General features: G+C 48.2%; 3 non-coding genes across 3 annotated transcripts in view; all 3 read left to right on the forward strand.

The window, feature by feature from the left end:
• The first annotated feature begins 350 nt into the window (after positions 1-350).
• On the forward strand, positions 351-2,271 carry LOC148165363 (small subunit ribosomal RNA). The gene has a single exon (XR_015771537.1). It is a non-coding gene; the product is annotated as a small subunit ribosomal RNA (ribosomal RNA).
• A 1,622-nt stretch (positions 2,272-3,893) lies between these two features.
• Positions 3,894-4,050, forward strand: LOC148165364 (5.8S ribosomal RNA). Its single transcript, XR_015771536.1, has one exon. It is a non-coding gene; the product is annotated as a 5.8S ribosomal RNA (ribosomal RNA).
• A 658-nt stretch (positions 4,051-4,708) lies between these two features.
• The window catches only part of LOC148165365 (large subunit ribosomal RNA), a 4,039-nt gene continuing 2,901 nt past the window's right edge, over positions 4,709-5,846 (forward strand). The window contains exon 1 of the ribosomal RNA XR_015771539.1: positions 4,709-5,846. This exon is cut by the window's right edge and continues 2,901 nt beyond it. This is a non-coding gene — a ribosomal RNA (large subunit ribosomal RNA).

Here is a 5,846-nt window from a genome sequence, read left to right on the forward strand (position 1 = left end):
GAATTTTGACAAACGTGTACCCCGAAGTGTGTACAAATTATTTATTTCGACGACGACGACAACTTAGAACGGATGAATAAGAATAAAATTGTTGCAGGAGATTCAATCAAGGATGATGTGAGAAAAATGTCGAAAAATTTTCCATCCAGAAAGATCGCGTGGCGTTACGTCTCTTCTTACGAGGTTTTCGTTTCGCAGACACGCACACTTTCTTCAAAACAATAATAGGAAAGTGTTCAGTTTTTTATAAGAGCAGCAGGTGTCTTTCCGAAATTCTACGATTATTGTAGCTTATATGACTAGAAGGAAAGAAAGACTAAAACTCTCTTATTTTAAAACAAGAACGCAGTTCCCTGGTTGATCCTGCCAGTAGTCATATGCTTGTCTCAAAGATTAAGCCATGCATGTCTCAGTACAAGCCAAATTAAGGTGAAACCGCGAAAGGCTCATTAAATCAGTTATGGTTCCTTAGATCGTACCCACATTTACTTGGATAACTGTGGTAATTCTAGAGCTAATACATGCAAACAGAGCTCCAACCGGAAACGGAAGGAGCGCTTTTATTAGATCAAAACCAATCGGTGGCGGTCTCCGTCATCGTACAACTTGGTGACTCTGAATAACTTTACGCTGATCGCACGGTCTCGCACCGGCGACGCATCTTTCAAATGTCTGCCTTATCAACTGTCGATGGTAGGTTCTGCGCCTACCATGGTTGTAACGGGTAACGGGGAATCAGGGTTCGATTCCGGAGAGGGAGCCTGAGAAACGGCTACCACATCCAAGGAAGGCAGCAGGCGCGCAAATTACCCACTCCCGGCACGGGGAGGTAGTGACGAAAAATAACGATACGGGACTCATCCGAGGCCCCGTAATCGGAATGAGTACACTCTAAACCCTTTAACGAGGATCAATTGGAGGGCAAGTCTGGTGCCAGCAGCCGCGGTAATTCCAGCTCCAATAGCGTATATTAAAGTTGTTGCGGTTAAAAAGCTCGTAGTCGAATCTGTGTCCCGCGCCGCCGGTTCATCGTTCGCGGTGTCAACTGGCGTGCCGCGGGACGTCCTGCCGGTGGGCTTAGCTCGAGAGGGCGGCCCAACTCAATCCCGCCGCGGTGCTCTTCATTGAGTGTCGAGGTGGGCCGGCACGTTTACTTTGAACAAATTAGAGTGCTTAAAGCAGGCTAAAACTTCGCCTGAATACTGTGTGCATGGAATAATGGAATAGGACCTCGGTTCTATTTTGTTGGTTTTCGGAACCCCGAGGTAATGATTAATAGGAACGGATGGGGGCATTCGTATTGCGACGTTAGAGGTGAAATTCTTGGATCGTCGCAAGACGGACAGAAGCGAAAGCATTTGCCAAAAACGCTTTCATTGATCAAGAACGAAAGTTAGAGGTTCGAAGGCGATCAGATACCGCCCTAGTTCTAACCATAAACGATGCCAGCTAGCGATCCGCCGACGTTCTTCCGATGACTCGGCGGGCAGCTTCCGGGAAACCAAAGCTTTTGGGTTCCGGGGGAAGTATGGTTGCAAAGCTGAAACTTAAAGGAATTGACGGAAGGGCACCACCAGGAGTGGAGCCTGCGGCTTAATTTGACTCAACACGGGAAACCTCACCAGGCCCGGACACCGGAAGGATTGACAGATTGAGAGCTCTTTCTTGATTCGGTGGGTGGTGGTGCATGGCCGTTCTTAGTTGGTGGAGCGATTTGTCTGGTTAATTCCGATAACGAACGAGACTCTAGCCTGCTAAATAGGCGTATTTCGACATCCCAAAGGCCCGTCGATCCTGGGTTCGCCCGGTGGTCGTGCGCGGTTTTTACTGTCGGCGTACAAACAATTCTTCTTAGAGGGACAGGCGGCTTCTAGCCGCACGAGATTGAGCAATAACAGGTCTGTGATGCCCTTAGATGTTCTGGGCCGCACGCGCGCTACACTGAAGGAATCAGCGTGTCCTCCCTGACCGAGCGGTCCGGGTAACCCGCTGAACCTCCTTCGTGCTAGGGATTGGGGCTTGCAATTGTTCCCCATGAACGAGGAATTCCCAGTAAGCGTGAGTCATAAGCTCGCGTTGATTACGTCCCTGCCCTTTGTACACACCGCCCGTCGCTACTACCGATTGAATGATTTAGTGAGGTCTTCGGACCGGTACGCGATGGCGTTTCGACGTCGTCGATGTCGCTGGGAAGATGACCAAACTTGATCATTTAGAGGAAGTAAAAGTCGTAACAAGGTTTCCGTAGGTGAACCTGCGGAAGGATCATTAACGTGTCCTCGTACACACGAATTTTGACATATGTATAATTTATTATTATGCATTTTCATTTGATCGTGTCGATGTACACTTTATGTTTTTACAACACCGTCGTCGATGACATGGAGTCGACGGCACGATCTTTTGTCGTGCCGTTGCTTGTTTCTTTTTGAAACACCGTGTGTACGACGTTTTGAACTACGAATCGTACATATTCGGAAAAACAATAGCGTTACGCTGGCCCGCAGCGCCGGTCCTTGCGATCGAGTTTTTCACCTTTTTTGAACGAGAAAAACCGAATTCGCTCGGGCATACGGCTGTTTCTTCGGGTACCTAGATTTTTTGATTTTTTTTGTACTATCTCTCGATCTTTTCCAATGATGGAAAGAAGGAGGGACGCTTTCGGTTTTTCGACCGGATCGCGGAAAGTTGTGAACTCCACCGCGAAAGTCGAAAGACGTTAGAAGTCCTCTTTTTTCGGACACACGGAGAGGATGTAGCAGAGTAGTCGAGAAAGAAGAAAATCGCAGGTGTCGAATTAGGTTACGACACCGTGGGTTTTAAATGATTTACGCCCGGCTACGGGACCGGCGAGAAACGCTCCCGATTCTACGATTCGCGTGAATGATGTTCGTCGTTAGACGCTTCAAAGAGTTTTTTGAAAGCGCCGTTAAACGAGCGATCGCACACACATCACACCTTGCTTTTTTAATGTTTTTGGTAGATGTGGTAAAGTGATTTCGTTAGAAACGGTAAAATTCTCTTTACGGAGCGTACGACTGCACCATTTCAAAATTATATACACCGTCAATCGTCATTAAGTCACGATATAGAACGGTAAACTTGAGGATTTTATGTTAGACGCTCAGTCTGGCACGTCTATAAATTTTTTCGTCAAAATTCACGATCTGTCTTCGGTTTGGCGACGAAAAAATATAGAAAGAAAATTGAAACACGAACACAAAGACCGCCCGCGAAAATCTCTTTTCGCTTACGGCGGATACTAATTCGCTTTTTCATAACGAGTACGATGATGTAATGATGTGTTCATTCCGATCGATCAAAAACCGTCTCTTCGTCACACTTTTTAAAGTGCTTGACACACACACACGCACACTAAATGAAAGACACAATAAAGGAAAACTACCGAAAATGTAGTTTATGAGAGAAAGCAGCATTATTTATTAAAATTATTGCTGAGAAAAAGGAAATTGGCAAATTCCTAATTAAAATCGTATCGAACATGTCCCATCTTCACACATACATGCTCGTACTTTGCGTGTAAAAGCGGAGACCGCGTGAAAAAGAAAAGTGCTTCTTTTTCGGTGCGCGGATACAAATTTGTGTTTGGGTTAATATTTTTTTTAATTTTTTCGTACGCGTAAAACTGAGACCGACGATCGCGTTCCCTTTCAGACGAGAAAGTACGGACGAAAGACAATTAAGAGCGAGAATCATAAATATCCATACCACAACACCGAAATTTTAGACGTGGCACGTTTCGGAACCACGAAGATCATTTTCGTTTCGGATGTACGCACGTACGCAAAAATTTTTGCAAGACGTGTATAGACAGCTGGACGATCGGCATGATCGGGGTTCTTGTGGAACGAGCGTTTAAATTTTAAAAAGATTACCCTGAACGGTGGATCACTTGGCTCGTGGGTCGATGAAGAACGCAGCTAATTGCGCGTCAACTTGTGAACTGCAGGACACATGAACATCGACATTTCGAACGCACATTGCGGTCCTCGGATATAATGTTCCCGGACCACTCCTGGCTGAGGGTCGTGTCAATTTCAAAGACTGCTCGGTTTTCGTTTTCGGACGAAAACGTCGGAGCGTGTTGGATGTGTTACGACGCGTCGAATAGGTACTCATTAATGTACGTGATCGTCACTTACGTCACGATATAACGACGCACGCCTCGAACGTGTGCCGAGACGTTTACTCGAGCGTGTTTTTTCGTCAAAAAGGACGGGACGGGTATGCTTTGTATTTTTTTTTACAAAGTCCGTCGGACGTCCACCTTGCGAATCATAAATACGAAAGTGTTTACGTCGGCACATGTTCTTGCGTGGTGTGTCGTAGAATCGTGTGTTTGTGTGCGTTTCTCGTGCAGCGAGTAAATTTGCGCGACATCTTAAGACGCGAAAGCGACCAACTACTACTTGTTGTAGTTGTTGGCTGGTCTTTCGGCGTAGCACGTCCTATTTCTTCAACATGTCGTCATTTAAAAAAAAAAAATGGCGTTTTAAGGTTGAGAACGTTATAGACGGTCGTCGTGTCCGAGACGTGTAATGCAAATCGCGACAGACGTCAGATCGTAAGCGTTTCTGTAAACTTAGCCATTTTTTAAAAAGAAAAATGACGAACACGTATAGCAAGGAATGGGAGACGTGTCGTGATCGTCGAAATGACCGAATGAAAAATTTTTATTTTTCATATGCGACCTCAGAGCAGGTGAGACTACCCGCTGAATTTAAGCATATTACTAAGCGGAGGAAAAGAAACTAACTAGGATTCCCTCAGTAGCGGCGAGCGAACAGGGAGAAGCCCAGCACCGAATCCCGCGGCCGAAACCGGACGCCGGGAAATGTGGTGTTAGGGAGGATCCGTCATCCCGAGATCGTGCGGCGCGTCCAAGTCCATCTTGAACGGGGCCACAGCCCATAGAGGGTGCCAGGCCCGTAGCGACCGCTGCCGATAACGGGAGGATCTCTCCTCAGAGTCGGGTTGCTTGAGAGTGCAGCCCTAAGTGGGTGGTAAACTCCATCTAAGGCTAAATATGACCACGAGACCGATAGCGAACAAGTACCGTGAGGGAAAGTTGAAAAGAACTTTGAAGAGAGAGTTCAATAGTACGTGAAACCGTTCAGGGGTAAACCTGAGAAACCCGAAAGGTCGAAAGGGGAGATTCAGCGTGACTCGATGGCGGCGCTGGACGATCGTGTGACAGATGGCGTACGCGTCGTTTGCACCTTTCGTTTTGTCGATCTGCCGTCGAACGCGTGCACTTCTCCCCCTGTAGGACGTCGCGATCCGTTGAGTGCCGGTCTAAGGCCCGCGGTGGAGCTCGTTCGGACGGTTCGCCGTTCGCCGAATGAACCCGTGGTGTTTCCCGATCGGCTCGCTCGACGGTATACAGATGGCGCGGGGCCGCTACACAGTTAGCGTCCGACCTTCGGCAAGCGCGCCCGTCGTGATGGTGATCGGACCTGGTGCCGGTCCCGTCCCCGGGTGGCTGTTCGCTGAGGTGTTCTCGGACAGACCTCGTTGAAACGCCGATCTGCGACGCTATAGCTTTGGGTACTTTCAGGACCCGTCTTGAAACACGGACCAAGGAGTCTAGCATGTGCGCGAGTCATTGGGATTTAACTAAACCTAAAGGCGCAATGAAAGTGAAGGTCCGCCTTGCGCGGACCAAGGGAGGATGGGCGGTCGTTACGGCTGCCGCCCCGCACTCCCGGGGCGTCTCGTTCTCATTGCGAGAAGAGGCGCACCAAGAGCGTACACGCTGGGACCCGAAAGATGGTGAACTATGCCTGGTCAGGACGAAGTCAGGGGAAACCCTGATGGAGGTCCGT

This window comes from Gnatocerus cornutus, unplaced genomic scaffold (assembly GCF_029298725.1).
Source record: "Gnatocerus cornutus isolate USDA-ARS CGAHR unplaced genomic scaffold, icGnaCorn1.1 ctg00000355.1, whole genome shotgun sequence".
Taxonomy (NCBI): domain Eukaryota; kingdom Metazoa; phylum Arthropoda; class Insecta; order Coleoptera; family Tenebrionidae; genus Gnatocerus; species Gnatocerus cornutus.